This window comes from Ranitomeya imitator, chromosome 7 (genome assembly GCF_032444005.1).
Source record: "Ranitomeya imitator isolate aRanImi1 chromosome 7, aRanImi1.pri, whole genome shotgun sequence".
Classification (NCBI taxonomy): Eukaryota; Metazoa; Chordata; class Amphibia; order Anura; family Dendrobatidae; genus Ranitomeya; species Ranitomeya imitator.
Window position 1 is genome coordinate 196,740,068 of NC_091288.1, and position 19,711 is coordinate 196,759,778.

A 19,711-nucleotide genomic window follows, 5' to 3' on the forward strand; every position below is an offset into this window, starting at 1 on the left:
AGCTTCGGACCCGTTTAATCGAAGCTGGTGGCGTTGATAATTATTGTTCCTGCCTGAGTGGGAGTATTTATAATCGCCTCGCTGCAGCGGGCCCAATAGCCAGTACATAGCAGGCAGCCTTTCTGGTGACTAATTACCCCAGATGCAGTAACTAGTCTGACCTGTGAGTAAGGAGGGGGGGGGGGCGCCAGAGAGCTGCAAGTTTCAAGTGGAACTGTAAGCGGGATATACATAAATCCCTGCAGTTCGTGGTATATTGAAGAGCAGTGGGATACCTAAAATAAGCCTCTGCTGTAAACTAAGAGGTCAATAGCCTTATGTGTGTTTTTCATCACATTGTAGCAGTGGAGGGATAACTAAGATAAGCCCCCCTGCACATGTGATAGCCGTCTGTTGGCCTAAAGTCACCCCGATCCGTGAAGTAGGGGTGACGGTCACGGTGTGAATCGTGACAAATTGGTGGCAGCGGTGTGGATTAGTGACAGCGGATAACACCTTACCCGAACACATTCACTAATCATGATGTATACCTAGGATATAGGCTATTTGTGTTACTCCCCATACTATCTGTTTGACATATATTAAACATTAGCTCCTATTAGGAAGGTTGTTAAGGTCTCTTGACAACAGGTCCCAAATAAGAATACCTAGGAAAACGAAGGGTGAGCAGGGGAGCCACTTGTGTATTAATTAGGGTGCCAACCTCCGTGGTCAGGCAGAGGAAATATTAGTAATAAAGAGAGGGAGAGAATATGGACACTTGTCTTCCAAATTTATTGTATTAGGTTATAATCAACTATGGATCATCATATATACAGAAGTATATATTTGTGAGTTCACCTATGGCTAGGTTTTTTTTAACTTTATAAAATAAAGTTATATGTTTTAAGTGATTACTTTGTTAGAGCAAAAGGGCTCAAAGTACTAAAATCACTTGTTGTAAAGGGGTTGAATAATTCTGACTGCAACTATAAATATCTACCTGTCTCCCTATGCATCTCTCTCTCGGTATCTAAAATCAGACTATTAACAATCTCAAATCTATCTCTGTCATCAACGTTTGGAGCATTTTTGTGCAAACACCTGGCTATTGTACAGAGACAATGGCTTGCTGAAAGATTTTTGAACCAATACCAAAAATCAAGAATTCGCCCTATAACGTGTCAATCCTCATGGGGATGGAGCAATGAACAGTTCCACATCCCTCCAGTGCGGATTTTCTCAGGGGAGCATAATGATAGATTATATTCATCATACGCCACTGTCTTCTATCTACTGTATGTTCTATGATTAGGTTTATTTCTAATATAAAATCTTTGCAGGGAATATAGATGGCAGGTTTGTAGACCATGCATCAAAAAGCCCTCAAGATCGTTCAACCAACAACCATCTCCCCAGATTCCTCCATACACCAAATTACTTTGCTCGGCACTTACACAGAACAAAAGGATCTGATTTTGGAAATCTGACTTGTCGTAGCCTTCTCACCTGACAACATCTATCAGAGGAGAGTTGGGAGGCTACATGCACATTAAACTGTTTGCCAAGCCCACTGATATTGGCAGGTTTGGTTGACTTTAGTCTAATGTGTATGGTGGACTTTAGACATTGGAATGGCAAAATACGAGTAGTCACAATAGTCTTCGGCTAACCCATACCTCAGTGACCCACCATAGTATCACGAGACACAGTGTGGGTGAAGCAGCACATTAGTTGGCTAGGTGTATTTATATATGTATATATATTATGCTGGAAAGGTAAAAGGTATATCGCCTGTTATTTTAAACAAGAGTCCATGATCAATGTTGAAGATTTAAAAATAAACTAAGTATGTTCACATGACCATAATATCCTCACCATATCTACAAATATTCAGCATTCAATGGAAGTTAACAGTAATTTTCCTGCTCCATAAAGTTAATTAAAAAAAAATGACCCATGAGGATAATGAGCTATAGAGTTGAGGATTAGCCACAATAACCATAGGATTAACCATTGTGTAAATCACCTGTGTAACCTCCAGCAGAAATCCATGAGAGGCCTATCATTTTGTTACTCACTTGTCCTGGCTAAGGTGCCGGCTTTTGGTTAATTTCCCTAGGGCCAATTCTCTTTGTGCAAGTCTGCGATGGGTCACTTTACCTATGTGCTGAACATCCTCATCCTTCAGTTGCCTAATCATGTTTTCAGCAAACTCCTGCTAGTTTATCATCTATCTGCATTTAATTTTTGTCTCAGACCTGCATGTCAACCATTTGACTGCTGTAAGCATAACAATTTTTTTTTCTGTTACACCGGTGCTTTTTATACTACAATGCTGCTGCAAAAATATTTAATCAATTCTGCCAGAAATTATCTAGTTTGCCTGTTCATCTCTACAGCTTTATTTTAACCATTTGTTTGCTGCAAGTCCCGGACTGATTATTGGAATATACATCTACAAATCCTGTGTATATCTACATTCCTGGCTCTATGTCTTCTAGTGTTTCCTTCTCTGCTGATCTGTCTACCACCCTGCTCCTCACTGATCCAAAAGCTGCCTAGCAAGTACTGCCCACTCTTGTTCACCTTGACCTGTGGCTTGGACTTAAGCCCTTAACAGATTTCTACCACAAGTTCTTTATGAAATAGACTGGAGGCAAATCCTGAACATAAAAACATATACTAAGGATATGGGGTCTAGGAACTTCAAATGAGTAACCGACTACATAACAACTCTACAGATTACTCCAAAATGATTCGATAAACTATATTAAATGAACAAAAACTGGATAAAGTGTCCTATAGGATTATCAGATCCCATGACATTGAACATTAGATGAAATGTGATGGATATCCTGGAGTAAGCGGCACCTTTAATTGAGTAAATATCTATCCCAGGCACTCGGGGCTGTGGCAACGTCATTGACATTTGCTTTTCACTCAGTACCAGGACTAATGGCGTCACCCCCACGGGGAGCTCCGAGGCGCTGAGAAATGAAAGGACAAGCGCTCCTGTCTGTGTGTGCAAACAGCAACGGCACAGTGGGGACCTGCTTTTCTTTCCCGACTTCTGACGCCTACATGTCTCATCAATAGTTACGGCAGCTCATAGAGAGGAGGCCCGCTGCTGGAACTGTACTGAAGTGTGAACGGAAAGCACAAGATGATTTAGAGTTTGTGTTCCTGTGAACCTTTCCTCGGCAAACCGGCTCTTTGCTCCCATCAGGTAGTCGCACATTACTGCACAAAGAGCTTTGCACAGATTGCTCCTGGGTCACAGTATCCTACATCCTGACTGCTTCTTACAACTTTCTCAATCAGGCAAGGAGCATACCATGGTATCGGAAGCAGCGGCCAATGCGGCTCACACGAGCACAAGGCTACAATCAATCCCGCAAATAAGGAGCAGCAATGGTTCATTTAAGAAACTTTAATTTGCTGGTAAGTAATGAAATGTAATAATAGCTCCATCCACATGTATGTGGAAAATATATATATCAGAAAATACATAAATATTTTTTAGATTTCCGTCAATTAAGTGGCTCTCCAACTCCGATTCTGTGCGAGAGGAGGGGACGTTTACTTAGAGGGCAGCAACCCCAGAGGGAGCACTACAGAGCATTTGCTTCCTTCTGGAGGAGAGCTAATTTACATATATTTTCCCCGAAAACATTGTTGAAATCAAAGCAGCAGCTCAAAGAGCACCAATACCCTCAATGGGGAGCACTCATATTTGTAACAAAATGCTCTAATTTGAGATCCACCTTATCCCTGAGTGCATATTATAGTCCAAAAATGGGCCCGATTCATAAAAAGCTTTTCTGCCAGAACACTGGTGTAAAAACTTTGAAAAGTTGCAAAATTTACGTGCAAAGGCGAGTTGCATTAAAATTTTGCAACTTCTGGTGTTTTCAAGACAGTTTCATCCAGCGCTCACAAAATGGGCAGAGCTGCGTGGGACAGGCACATGCTGACCGCTAGTTGTTAAATTCATGTAGAGCGGCGGTTTCTAGCAGGGGCTGGAGTAGCATCTGTGGTGAGGCGCATGTCACTCATCTTACGTTCCTGATCCATGAAGAGGCATACGCCTCTTCATCTATCAGGAGCGTCTGACGCCAGCATAACTCGCCATCACGACCGACGTGAATAACGCTAGTCTTGTTGAATCGAGGCACTATGTATTTTTGGAAAACTGAAATAATGTTTGCAGTCTAGATAAATGTGCCTATATATTATATATTTTTAATTATATGAATCATTCTAATTGTTTATTGACAAGCTGCTTAATTTCAAGAACTCTGATTGCAGTCAGTGAATGGGCACATTCTACTTTATATCCAGATGATGAAAAAACATCTCCACTATACTGCTTGCATGATTGACATTTTTAAAACTTATTTTTATATATCTATTTAAGGAATATAGAATTAATAAATGGTCATCTTAAAGAAGTTGTAGACCACTTGGACAACTTCTCGTCATACCCCACGCTTGGTCCCCATAAAATAATAAAGGTTATACTCACCTCCTGTGTTGGTGCCATTCCCACGGTGTCTGCACTCGCCCTCCCGCAGTTGTTGTGATACGTGATGCCGGCGTCCAATCAGCGCTGGCGTCACTGTCCCTACCTCCTGTCAAATTCAACATGGAGATGAAGTCCGAGATCAGCTACAGCCCGGACTTCCTCTTCATGTTCGATTTGTCCAAAGGCGGAGACAGTGATGCCAGCGCTCATTGGGGGCTGCATCACATGTCACAACAACAGCACGAGAGCCCCGGGGAAGAGCGAGTGACGACACCACGGAGACAAAGCCAGCACGGGAGGGGAGTATAAGCTTTATTATTTTCTAACGGTTAAACATTTTGATCAAGAAGGGGTTGTCCTAGTAGTGGACAATCCCTTCAATGTTAAAAGGAATCAAGCACATAATTAAATTATAACAGCTCTCTGTAATGAAGGACTATGAGCTGGGCTTGATTTCAACAGTTCAAGAAAGAAGGACCAGAAGTCCAGGAGGTGTCCACTGGGTGGTTCTTCTCCCACTCAAATGAGTTTGACAGACCGGTTTTGCTTTATAAGAAATTAGGCAGAAATCTGGCAATCAAGCAGAGTGATCTAGTGGACTCCTCTCCTAGTCAATGGTTCAATTTTAGAACTATGCTTTCTTTGAAATCCTGCGGTGTAAGAGTAACAAAATATAAAGTTCCCTGTAATTAGAGACTCCATGTGGATTTCATGCTCTTCATGGTAAAGAAGAATAACAATTATGAAATGTCCCTTTAAGACCTCTATTAACAGTCTAAAGCAGGAATTTTTTTCCTGTAGCTTTATTTCACTTCGGCGTTTGAGGCACATTTTCAAGGAAAAATTGGACAGTAAAGCTATTTTCTCAGGCTAAATGATGGCCACCTTGGCATAACCAGAAGGATCCCACTCTGAATCAACGAGCTCCATTGGAAGCTGTTGGTGCCCATCAAGGGACAGAAGTATCACCGTTTTGATTTTGCTTTTCTGCTTCTAAAATGTAACATAAAACAGAATTTAGATATGAACACAGCCTTCAGGTAGATGACAATATCCCTAAGACAGATGGTAGGTAAATGCCATTCTACTCACTCCCCTACAAACATGGATGCTCTCTCAGAGAGTTGAGAATATGTCGTTTCCAGACACGTCGGTTTATCTTCTGTGAGACCAAAGGATCAGAAATTGAAATTCGACATACTCAAACCCTCTTTTTCTCAACATTTTCCATTAGAGGAAGAGTCATGGTGCCCTCAATATATTAGCCGATTGCTTGACAATGCCAAACTTATTGAGTTTGACCAAAATCCATCTCGTGTTTATGGTCTAAACAACTTTTTAATAGGTCATTACATTGAAAATCTGATTTTTTTTCTTTCGAAAGTCACCATTTAATGGGATTAAGTTTAGATTGTTACGCTAATAAAAGAAAATGAATACAATAAAAATAAAGTAGATGATGATGAAAAACCAAACCTGATTCTGATAAACCAGTGATATACTGCCAAACAGCCACGGCACAGAAGGCAACCAGCCTCTGTAAAAAAGCCTAAACATACTCCAAATCAATAAATTATTCATACCTTGCTAATTACCAAACTATTTCAGTTTTGTAAGGATACATTATTCATGTTTTACATTAAATATGAATGCAATTTTATTAGAAATTTTGGAAGCTGGGCAGTATGGTTTAATTGTTAAGGTTTATCATGGGAAACTAATTAGGATTTAAGCACTGATCCTTGCTCATTTTATTAGAAAGCCAAACCATAACATCTGACTTGAGACCACTAAATGTTTGATTGGAGACCAGTAGAGCAGGCACTAAAATGTGCACTAGCAATAAAAGCAATATTATAGCAAGAAAAAGCCATCCGTGTTCCATTGGACAACACGCCTACTCGTTATATGCCAAACATGCAGTGCTACTGATGTCCATAAAAAAGGACACTTTGCTCGAGAAGCATGCCTCCCTAGTGACAAAAGGGTATAGGATGCGGTCAGACATCTCCGGTAGCGTCTCATCTCCCATGAAAAAAATCAAAAAAATCAAAAAGCCACCATAACAAATCAACGGGTTGTCCATGTAACCAATGGACGTGCCGCTTCCTTCAGAATAGGGGATGATGTTGTAGTTAATCGCTCTTCCGATTGATAGAGGTCATACATGTTGAATGTAATGTAATTAACCAAAACTTAAAATTATATGAGCGAACCATGACAACCTAACACAACCAACGAGCTGTCCATGTAACAACCCATGGATGTGCCGGTTCCTCCAGAATGAGAACTGATTTTTGTAGATGCTCTTTGCTCTGGCTAATAAATAGAGGCAATAAAAGCCCCATATACTCAACCGAAGTTTAAAAATAGATAAACTGATCGAGATTGGAAGATTGGAAACTTGAGGAAGTTGGTTAGATGTTACATGTATGTAGGTCTTCATATATGGCGAATTTAAGAGTAGACCATCATGTCATATGTATTCTGAGGTCATAATACGATGGATAACTGTTGGCTAAATGGTCGAATGGCCAACAACTTTTCCTCCCGACCACCCCATACTTTGCTCGAGAAGCATGCAAAAGGGTATAAGATGCTGTTAGAAATCTCTAGTGGAGTTACATCTCCCATGGAAAAAACAAATAAACAAACAAATAAAACAGCCCAATTGTTCTTTCAACCAACATCTTCCATTGCGGGAAAAGTTTAGAAAACACCAAGCTCATTAGATAATCAGCTGGTCATCCAAAATTGCCGGGTTTGGTTGACATAGTATGGGCATTTGTATTGGCCCTCAGTAGTATTCTAACCATCTATAGACCAAAAGTAAAGATGTGGTAATTTAACCCACTGGGGGCAGATTAATATAAAAGAATGTTGCCATTTAGTGACATTATTAGTGTAATCACAAGAGATTTGTTCACATGTACATTCTGTGGCTTCTCTTCACTGATCAGTGGAAACATCCAAGCCTTCTGCTTTTGTTGTCTTGTCAAGGTGACCTTTTCCAGAAATGCCAATCACATGGTGCTAAACAAACACTTCATTCTGAGTCATGCTATGTGAACAGATCTATTAGTTTTATATTTGCAGAAAGGGCAACATCTGACAATCACTCATTAGGCTATAATTGCAAGTCTTGTGCTGATCAAAACTAAATTTTCATAAAAAGTAAAAAAAAAAAAAAGAATAAAAATATGTATTTTTTTAAATAGCCATTTTATTTTGGGTCTTGCATTGCAGATCTCTTTGGCATCCTTCGTCTAGTTCTTTACAACCCTTGTACCTCCATGGAGTGATCAGTTCTGAATACCCCCTTCTGCTGACCCTGACCGTTCAGGTAAATGGGTTGGTTTTTTTTGGACATTCCCTTTCTGTTAGAACAACACTCTAAAATATGCTGATCACAGAATGGCTTACTGATTAAAATCCCCAAAGATCAGCTATAATGTGCTTGAGAACTAGTCAACAACAGTTCAATATCACGACACATGTACTGAACAATTGCTTGTTGCCCAATAAAATCGATAGGCTATATATGCAACTGTGATGGTGCGATATGTTATGTGGGTATCATTTTTGTGTATATTTCTATTTTACTGATTATCATGGTGTTCTCTTGTAGGATGAGTTATTTGCTAATTGATGAATGACTGTAATATTTGGAATTGTTTACTATACTCTAGCTCTGTTGATTGTGTGGTATTGGAGAAGGACCCCGTGACAGCAACCCACAGACATGATGGGTCCTCCAAAGCGAGAGATGTTTTTGGAGCCATTCTTTGTTTCAACTAATAGATACAGGTAATAAATATTGCACATATTGTACTTAAAAGCTTAAAATTAGATAGGCTGACCATGACGGGTCAATGAAATCACCGGGTTGTCCATGTAACCAATGGATTTATTGGTTCCTTTAGAATGAGAGATGATTTTGTAGTTGATCTCTCTTCTGATTCATAGAGATCATAAATGTTGAATGTAATGTACTTAACTGTCACGGCCGCCTCTGCTTCAGGGTCCACCGCTGCTTCAGCTCATACTTACCTGCTCCGGCGTGCTCCTCCTGTTCCTCCAGATGCCGGGTCCACCGCTGTCTTCTCCCCTTCTTCTCACCCACGGCGGCGTGCTCCTCCTGCAGGCACACGTCCTCTTCCTGGTTCTCGGCGGGTGCGCATGCGCACTCCTTGCTCCAGCACCTCTCTGCGCACGCGCACGTCGCTTTCCTGAACTACAGGCGCTCCATACCTTTTCTCTATGATCCTGGGAGGACTCTGACGCGGAAGTCCTTCAGCACGTCTGGTATATAAGGTAAGGCTAGGGTCACATTGCGTTAGTGCAATCCGTTTAGCGCTAGCTAGTGTAGCGCGTTCCCATTAGCGTGAATGGGCGCGTTAACGGACGCGTTGCACGGCGTTAATTTCGCCGTGCAACGCTGTCCGTTTAACGCGGTCCCATAACGCAATGGGAACCCAGCCTAATTCCTTCCTCTGCTCTTTGCCTGTTTGTCAATTGTCCTCATTTGACCCAGGTCCTCTATACCTTGCTCCAATATAATAAGAGAAAATCCGGCACTCAAAGAATCATGAAAAAATGATATTTATTCAATAATCCAACTATAAGTCATATATAACGTTTCGGCCTTTATGGCCTTCATCAGACTAGAATACAAAAGAGACAAAAAAGAAACATAATATAGAATAATTCATTACAAGCCAATATAAATCATAATCATTTTACAAATAAATCCGTCATTCCTCAGATCTGCTGGACCTTACATTGTGAATACACAGTCAAGAATTCATCCTAAGTTCACAGAAAAAAATGATTTATCCATATAGTTCATATCGTTCAAGAGAAAAAAATCTTTTTCAACAGAAAAAATCTTAGGTATCCATCGTATGGCTCATAAATCACGAGTCCATAATACATTTTCAAGACAAAAAAAATATAAATAAAAAAAAAAAAAATTAATGTACAGGCAAACATTACCATATACTATAATCTTTCATGATAATCCCGATATATAAAAAATTGCATAAGGTATAATGTCCGTACTTCATAACCATAACTAATCAGTCCCATATAATAGAGCCTCCTAACCAGGGTAAACAAGGAAGGGAACCATGGATTTACAATAAGAAAAAATGTGAACGCTTACCAGTGGATGCAGACACTAGTGAAATCACTGGTATAGCATAAAGGACCCCAATAGGAGTTCTAGAACCAGAAATAGAGATTTAGAAACTTAAATTTAAACACATTACGTCACATAAGGAATCCAACATGTGCGCACCCCACAGTCTCTTATAGTAAAAATACTGAGCAGGCTTACCCAATCAAAGAATGAAAAATCCCCGTGTGGCTAACCGCGAGGAGCGGCGTGTGTAATGTCCGATACCCAGCAGCTCTCAGGTCGGCGCTAAAATAGCCCTCAACCCGGAAGTGACAAGTCAAGAGGCGACTGGCACGCAAATGGAACGCAAGAAAGAAAGGCGGCGCAACCGGAAGTGCGTCACCATGGTGTTAGAAGTTAGTGCTCATCAATGGAAGCAGTGAAAAGAGCGAAACTCCTCCTCCACATAGAATCCGACAGCGCTGGAACGTACAAATAGGGTAAGTATGGTGTAAAACACAGAATCAATTTGTCGCCTATGGAAACAAAATATGAAAAATAGAAAATTAATAACTTAAAAAAGGATAGAAGGCAAAACTATATCAGAACTCCAAAGGAAAAATAAATACCACCTAAAAATATTGTATATCACTAATTGGGAATATCAACATAAGTACATAAATATATACATTTACAGAACATATTATAAAAATGATATCTCCTAGCATGAGTCTCCGCTTGGGATGTTCACAATTGTCACATATTTAAAAGAGACCCGCAAGATTATAGTCCCTATTTAGACCCTTGGGTTCCAAACTTTGCAAAAAATGGATCCAGTAAGCTTCTCTATGTAATAATTTTTTCTTTAAATTACCTCCTCTTCTATTTAAAGAAATTTGCTCCAACACTAAAAAGCGTAATTGTGCTATTGAATGTCCCGCCTCGCGGAAGTGATATGGAATAGGAAGGTGGAATTTACCACAACGTATATCCGATTTATGGTGCGATATCCGATCTTTAATCGCCTGGCTTGTCTCACCCACATACATTTTCCCACAAGGGCACTTTATAGCATAAACAACCTGTTTTGACTGGCATGTAAAAAAACCTCGAATAGGGATATCTGCCCCGGTTATGGGGTGTGAGATTTTATGACCCCTTAAAACATTTGCGCATTGTGCACATTGTAAACAAGGAAAGGTCCCTCTTCGTGGAGTCTGTAAAAATGTTTGACGTAAAGTGCTAGCGGGCGAACCCACATCAGCTCTGACAATTTTATTCTTCAAATTGTTCGGTCGTCTAAAACACGGTAAGAATGGAGCTTGGAATTCAGGTATTTTTGGAAAACTATCCTTCAATATGTGCCAATGTTTACGAATTTTATGATGCAATTTATACATATAAGGATGAAACGTATGTACTAAAGGAATTCTCACCGATGGTTCCAAACTCCTATCTCGATTTCCACTATTACGACACCGTCGTAAAACCTGTCGTGGATAACCCCTATCTAAAAATTTATTTTCCATCTCATCCAAGCGTTGTGAGCAAATATCTGGATCACTTACAATCCTACGGACTCTGTCAAATTGCGAGCAAGGGATTGCTTTTTTAACAGCTTTAGGATGACAACTCTGATAAGAAAGGAGATTATTGCGATCTGTATCTTTCACATATAAATCAACCATCAGTGTACCGTCAGACTTTTGGATTACTTTGGTGTCCAAAAAATTAATCACCTCACGATTGAAACTTAAAGTAAAAGAAAGTTCAGGCCAAATTGAATTGATATAATTAAAGAATTCATATAAACTCTCACATGTGCCTCTCCATAAACAAAACACATCGTCGATGTATCTACGCCATAATAAACAATGGGACTGATATAACTCATTACTATATATAAACTCTGCTTCAAAAGATGACATGAAACCATTAGCATATGGCGGGGCCACATTGGACCCCATCGCTGAGCCTTGCACTTGAACATAAAAGGTGTCCTCAAAAATAAAGAAGTTTTCTGTCAGAACCAGATGTAATAAGTCTAAAAGAAAGGAAATTACCCTAGAATCCATATGTGAATCATTCAGTAGTTGTTCTGTCGCCCTGATCCCTTTAGCATGTTGAATAGAAGTATATAAATTATTTACATCTAGAGTAACTAATAAAGTGTTCTCCGGTAATTTTCCTAATCCGTGAATAATCTCCAAGAAAGCCCCTGTATCTAGCAAAAAGGCCGGCGTCTTTTTAATTAGGGGTGTCAACACTTTTTCCAACAGAATTGAAAGTGGCGAAAGAATAGAGTCCGTGGAGGCAACTATTGGTCTACCTGGAGGTTTCTCTAAATTTTTATGTGTTTTTGGTAATACATAGAATACGGGAATTATTGGAAATTCATTTATAAGAAAATCCTTAGTTTTTTTTATCTATGACCTGTGTAAGTAAAGCTTCCTCCAATATACCAGCAATCTTATTTCTAATTCGGGGAGTAGGATCAGTAGTTAAAGGCAGGTATATATCTCTATTAGACAATTGTGATAAAATCTCAGCCCGATAATAAGAATAATCCATAACCACTATCCCACCCCCTTTATCTGCCCCTTTGATCACTATATCTTTATCCTCCACGAGCATTTTAAGGGCTGAATGTTCAGCCCGTGGTAGATTCGATCTAAAGGTAAAATCCCCTCTAACAACCTGTTTACAGAAATTAGAAACCTCTCTATTTATCAATGTAATAAACGTTTCAACCGGCGCACTATTTCTAGGAGGCGAAAAATTACTTCGCAATCTCAAACCCAAATCTTTCAGATTAATAGGTGTAGTCTGAGTAACCAATGATGGAGAAATTGTAGGTGTTTGCTCATGAAAATAGGCTTTTAGTCGTAAATTCCTATAAAACCTCTCTAAATCAATATTTAACTGGAAAGAATTAAATCTATAAGTTGGACAAAACGATAAACCTTTCTCTAACAAACGTAATTGAGATGTATTAAGAGATTTTTTGGAAATATTTATAACTAAGTTTGCCCCGTTACCTGAGACCGGGTGTTCATGGTGTGACGATTTGTCTCTGTAACATTGGCCCCCCCTCCTCGTCCTTTTCTTGTGTTCTGTCTCCGACCTGATCCTAAAAAAGAACGATTATAATCCATCCGCTCATTATCCGAGCTTGAAGCTGAGGAACCATCTGTATATCTATAGGTACGATAATTTGGACGAAAAAAAGGGTTTTGCCACTTATACACTCTCTTCTGTAAGTAGTCCTGAGTGTCCCGTATGAACTTCTGTCGTTTACGTTTCTCCGTTTCTTTCTTGAAATTATCCACATTTTCTTTAGTACGTGTTTTTACTGAATCAAATTCTTCTTTCAGTAATGAATGAATTGGGGGGGCCAATGTTACAGAGACAAATCGTCACACCATGAACACCCGGTCTCAGGTAATGGGTCAAACTTAGTTACAAATATTTCAAAAAAATCTCTTAATACATCTCAATTACGTTTGTTAGAGAAAGGTTTATCGTTTTGTCCAACTTATAGATTTAATTCTTTCCAGTTAAATATTGATTTAGAGAGGTTTTATAGGAATTTACGACTAAAAGCCTATTTTCATGAGCAAACACCTACAATTTCTCCATCATTGGTGACTCAGACTACACCTATTAATCTGAAAGATTTGGGTTTGAGATTGCGAAGTAATTTTTCGCCTCCTAGAAATAGTGCGCCGGTTGAAACGTTTATTACATTGATAAATAGAGAGGTTTCTAATTTCTGTAAACAGGTTTTTAGAGGGGATTTTACCTTTAGATCGAATCTACCACGGGCTGAACATTCAGCCCTTAAAATGCTCGTGGAGGATAAAGATATAGTGATCAAAGGGGCAGATAAAGGGGGTGGGATAGTGGTTATGGATTATTCTTATTATCGGGCTGAGATTTTATCACAATTGTCTAATAGAGATATATACCTGCCTTTAACTACTGATCCTACTCCCCGAATTAGAAATAAGATTGCTGGTATATTGGAGGAAGCTTTACTTACACAGGTTATAGATAAAAAAAACTAAGGATTTTCTTATAAATGAATTTCCAATAATTCCCGTATTCTATGTATTACCAAAAACACATAAAAATTTAGAGAAACCTCCAGGTAGACCAATAGTTGCCTCCACGGACTCTATTCTTTCGCCACTTTCAATTCTGTTGGAAAAAGTGTTGACACCCCTAATTAAAAAGACGCCGGCCTTTTTGCTAGATACAGGGGCTTTCTTGGAGATTATTCACGGATTAGGAAAATTACCGGAGAACACTATTAGTTACTCTAGATGTAAATAATTTATATACTTCTATTCAACATGCTAAAGGGATCAGGGCGACAGAACAACTACTGAATGATTCACATATGGATTCTAGGGTAATTTCCTTTCTTTTAGACTTATTACATCTGGTTCTGACAGAAAACTTCTTTATTTTTGAGGACACCTTTTATGTTCAAGTGCAAGGCTCAGCGATGGGGTCCAATGTGGCCCCACCATATGCTAATGGTTTCATGTCATCTTTTGAAACAGAGTTTATATATAGTAATGAGTTATATCAGTCCCATTGTTTATTATGGCGTAGATACATCGACGATGTGTTTTGTTTATGGAGAGGCACATGTGAGAGTTTATATGAATTCTTTAATTATATCAATTCAATTTGGCCTGAACTTTCTTTTACTTTAAGTTTCAATCGTGAGGTGATTAATTTTTTGGACACCAAGGTAATCCAAAAGTCTGCCGGTACACTGATGGTTGATTTATATGTGAAAGATACAGATCGCAATAATCTCCTTTCTTATCAGAGTTGTCATCCTAAAGCTGTTAAAAAAGCAATCCCTTGCTCGCAATTTGACAGAGTCCGTAGGATTGTAAGTGATCCAGATATTTGCTCACAACGCTTGGATGAGATGGAAAATAAATTTTTAGATAGGGGTTATCCACGACAGGTTTTACGACGGTGTCGTAATAGTGGAAATCGAGATAGGAGTTTGGAACCATCGGTGAGAATTCCTTTAGTACATACGTTTCATCCTTATATGTATAAATTGCATCATAAAATTCGTAAACATTGGCACATATTGAAGGATAGTTTTCCAAAAATACCTGAATTCCAAGCTCCATTCTTACCGTGTTTTAGACGACCGAACAATTTGAAGAATAAAATTGTCAGAGCTGATGTGGGTTCGCCCGCTAGCACTTTACGTCAAACATTTTTACAGACTCCACTAAGAGGGACCTTTCCTTGTTTACAATGTGCACAATGCGCAAATGTTTTAAGGGGCCATAAAATCTCACACCCCCTAACCGGGGCAGATATCCCTATTCGAGGTTTTTTTACATGCCAGTCAAAACAGGTTGTTTATGCTATAAAGTGCCCTTGTGGGAAAATTTATGTGGGTGAGACAAGCCAAGCGATTAAAGATCGGATATCGCACCATAAATCGGATATACGTTGTGGTAAATTCCACCTTCCTATTCCATATCACTTCCGCGAGGCGGGACATTCAATAGCACAATTACGCTTTTTAGTGTTGGAGCAAATTTCTTTAAATAGAAGAGGAGGTAATTTAAAGAAAAAATTATTACATAGAGAAGCTTACTGGATCCATTTTTTGCAAAGTTTGGAACCCAAGGGTCTAAATAGGGACTATAATCTTGCGGGTCTCTTTTAAATATGTGACAATTGTGAACATCCCAACCGGAGACTCATGCTAGGAGATATCATTTTTATAATATGTTCTGTAAATGTATTTATTTATGTACTTATGTTGATATTCCCAATTAGTGATATACAATATTTTTAGGTGGTATTTATTTTTCCTTTGGAGTTCTGATATAGTTTTGCCTTCTATCCTTTTTTAAGTTATTAATTTTCTATTTTTCATATTTTGTTTCCATAGGCGACAAATTGATTCTGTGTTTTACACCATACTTACCCTATTTGTACGTTCCAGCGCTGTCGGATTCTATGTGGAGGAGGAGTTTCGCTCTTTTCACTGCTTCCATTGATGAGCACTAACTTCTAACACCATGGTGACGCACTTCCGGTTGCGCCGCCTTTCTTTCTTGCGTTCCATTTGCGTGCCAGTCGCCTCTTGACTTGTCACTTCCGGGTTGAGGGCTATTTTAGCGCCGACCTGAGAGCTGCTGGGTATCGGACATTACACACGCCGCTCCTCGCGGTTAGCCACACGGGGATTTTTCATTCTTTGATTGGGTAAGCCTGCTCAGTATTTTTACTATAAGAGACTGTGGGGTGCGCACATGTTGGATTCCTTATGTGACGTAATGTGTTTAAATTTAAGTTTCTAAATCTCTATTTCTGGTTCTAGAACTCCTATTGGGGTCCTTTATGCTATACCAGTGATTTCACTAGTGTCTGCATCCACTGGTAAGCGTTCACATTTTTTCTTATTGTAAATCCATGGTTCCCTTCCTTGTTTACCCTGGTTAGGAGGCTCTATTATATGGGACTGATTAGTTATGGTTATGAAGTACGGACATTATACCTTATGCAATTTTTTATATATCGGGATTATCATGAAAGATTATAGTATATGGTAATGTTTGCCTGTACATTAATTTTTTTTATTTATATTTTTTTTGTCTTGAAAATGTATTATGGACTCGTGATTTATGAGCCATACGATGGATACCTAAGATTTTTTCTGTTGAAAAAGATTTTTTTCTCTTGAACGATATGAACTATATGGATAAATCATTTTTTTCTGTGAACTTAGGATGAATTCTTGACTGTGTATTCACAATGTAAGGTCCAGCAGATCTGAGGAATGACGGATTTATTTGTAAAATGATTATGATTTATATTGGCTTGTAATGAATTATTCTATATTATGTTTCTTTTTTGTCTCTTTTGTATTCTAGTCTGATGAAGGCCATAAAGGCCGAAACGTTATATATGACTTATAGTTGGATTATTGAATAAATATATCATTTTTTCATGATTCTTTGAGTGCCGGATTTTTTCTTATTATATTGAAATAGGGGTTGGCATCCCTTCTCTGAGCACCTAATTAAGGAGGAGTGACGTGATACAAAACTTAAAGATACTATACCTTGCTCCATCCTGTGTCTCTGCCAATCCCTGCCAGTCCTGGGCGTTCGCCATATCCAGTCCGTCCTGTGTCTCCGCCATTCCCTGCCTGCCCTGGTCGTTCGCCATATCCAGTCCGTCCTGTGTCTCCGCCATTCCCTGCCTGACCTGGTCGTCCGCCATATCCAGTCCGTCCTGTGTCTCTGCCATTCCCTGTCTGTCCTGGTCGTCCACCATATCCAGTCTACTCTGTGTTTCAGTCACTGTCACTCAGTCCTGTGTCTCCGCCTTAGCCACTTTCGCGTCCTTCCTCTCCTACTTCCTGTTCCCCGGTATCAGCTTCCGCGGCAATAATCTCCCTCGGGCCTGCCCCCAACACTCCCTGTATAGGGGGTGGTCCATCTGGTAAGCTCCCCCTTGGGAGGTTCGTTGTCGCGGTACTGTGGGCTCACTCTTGGGGTTCGGAAGTTCTGACATTAACCAAAGCTTAAAATTGTATGAGCTGACCATGACAGCCCAACGAAACCAATAGCTGTCCATGTAACCACCTAAGGATGTGCTGGTTTCTCCAGAACGAGAACTGATCTTTGTAGCTGCTCTTTGCTCTGGCTAATAGACAGAGGTAATGAAAACCCCAGGTAACATACTCAACCGAAGTTTATAACTAGATTAACTGATCAAGTATGGAGGCAGATCGGTATCCAGTACCCAAATCAGAGTATACGGGTGGAATCATCTTTCCAAGGCGGTAAGGCTACCGATAAGGTGCAGAGGGCAAAGCCTATGATTTACAGTATCATCTTTGTCTGTCTTCTTTGAGCTATATCTCCCACTGTTCTGAAAATTGCAGGGTTTAGCCAAAAGACGACAACACAGCACTAGAATTACATGGAAATTAGCAGATTCTCCCCCCCCCCCCCCCTCACTTCTCTGTATTAGAGAACGGTTTTCTCAATAAGTCAAGTGGGAAGCTTCTATATAGCATCTTTCAAACAGGAGGCGTCACCGGATAATTATCGCTTCATTCTGACAAACAGGTTGGCATTTTTTACAAAAATGATATTAAAAGACACCAGCAATTATTTCCAAGCGGATTATTAGCTAGAGTCATTTCTGGCGTGATTGCCAAGAACTCAAGAGACATCACAATTCTTGCAGGAACTCCTAATCTGAGTCTAACGCAGTACACAAATAATACGTTACTCCAAGCCAAATTTACGGAAAGGAGCTTTGCGCTATTATTTATAGATGCAGAAAGAAAAAAAAAAAAAAACAAAAACACAAAAAGATTGCTTATCTAAGGATTTCAGCAAAGTGAACAGACTGACGTAGAACATGGGCTCTAATTTTGAGATGGAGTTCGCTTCCTTGTGTACGATAAAGATTCAGAGCTGTAAACTGACCAGGATCAAATAAAACGAGCTGCAGCCTTCATATTTTCATTTACGCACAAGAAACATTGTTCTTCCATTTGGACAGTTTTGTGAAGACTGTAGCTGATCAACGGACACTGATTGGCTGCAGTGGTCACGTAACAGTCTAAGAGACTGGCAGGGGACACAGAACAGATAGTGGAGAAGGTCGCCGGACTGGGCCATTGATATTTCTTTTTTTTCATTTACGCAGCACCCTAGAGCCATCAGTAAGAGGTTGTCCAATAATGGACAACCCCTACGAAACAGTAAATAGAAAAAACTTTTCCAGCACTCCACTAATATGAGAAATTCCGTATATGAATGATGTGAGTGAATCACGGGAACTCCAGGCCGTTATCCTCGAGCAACAACAGAAATACAGAGGTTCGTAATGGATTTGTTGTATCTATGTCTAAGGACTTACAATAGTCTGAAACGCGCAAGACTTATATTTAATAATTTTTCCTCTGGATTTTCTATTCTATTTTATGGAGACAATTGTTTATTAAAGATGGTCTTTTTAACTATTTTTAGGTACTGGATTACGAACCTTTTCATCAAAACAGTGCCTTCTGAAATAAGTCATGTATATGTGTGATCAGAACAAGCTTTTGGACAAAAAGCAGCAGCAAAGCAGTCGATGTGGCTAAAAGAATATGGCAACATATGAGGGATATAGTGCATGGACAATTAGCCCACATCTGGATATGGTTTTGGACCACAGAACCATGTGACCTTACTCTCAGTCAGGAAGGAGGAGTGATCACTTATTTACTGACCGCTGATAGAGAAAAGACAAACTGTGGATATTTGTTTACATAAATTGTCACTATACAATAACCGAGATACTTTACCCATCACTAGAAAATCTCATGAATGGTTCATTTATACTCAAATGTTACCATTTATGAACCTAATGTATAAGCATAGTCATTAATAAATATATCTATTTTTGCTAAAAACTCATTTATACGAGTTCTGCTAATGGGATTCCCAGTAATTATTGGCAATTTGTGGAGAAATCAGTCAGCAAATATTCAACTTTCAAACAGCTCCGACAGAGGAGAAATCTCAGCTTCCAGCTAAAACAATCAGCCACTGGTATAATATATGGACACGCCTTGTACTCCAAAGGGTCCCACACTTCCTCGCCATCAGTGGCAACCCCACCAATCTCCAGAATGGGGCACTTGTGTTACTATTATACCACGGCAGCAATAGTTGAAAGGAATGACTGGTCGTCCATATGTCTATAGTACTAAGTAAAGGAAGATTCACTTAAGTGGCGATATCACGGTAGCTGGGCTGCACTTGTGGGAATGAAGAAGCCTTAATGGTATACAATTAAGGCTTTAATTCACATCAGTATGTTTCGTTGCCGAATGTTGACTTTTTCAAGGTAGAAAAAAACAAATGAAACTAACAATTATCACCTATTGCATGGATAGTAGGACTGAATATACTTTTAAAGGAACTTAATAGTTCAAAAGTTAAACAACTTACTGCATGAATGGGGGGGGAAATCTGAAAAGTTTCTTATTGAAGAGTTTCAGTTTGCAATAGAATATGCAAATT

The 19,711-nt window shown here is 39.3% G+C and overlaps 1 protein-coding gene and 1 long non-coding RNA gene across 3 annotated transcripts in view; one reads left to right on the plus strand and one right to left on the minus strand.

The window, feature by feature from the left end:
• Window positions 1-19,711, minus strand: part of MAD1L1 (mitotic arrest deficient 1 like 1) — a 740,224-nt gene that overhangs the window by 226,202 nt on the left and 494,311 nt on the right. The window lies entirely within an intron of this gene.
• LOC138645953 (uncharacterized) lies at window positions 3,017-19,055 on the plus strand. The gene is made up of 6 exons (XR_011314814.1): window positions 3,017-3,208; window positions 3,304-3,423; window positions 7,754-7,850; window positions 8,197-8,314; window positions 18,348-18,520; window positions 18,671-19,055. It is a non-coding gene; the product is annotated as an uncharacterized lncRNA (long non-coding RNA).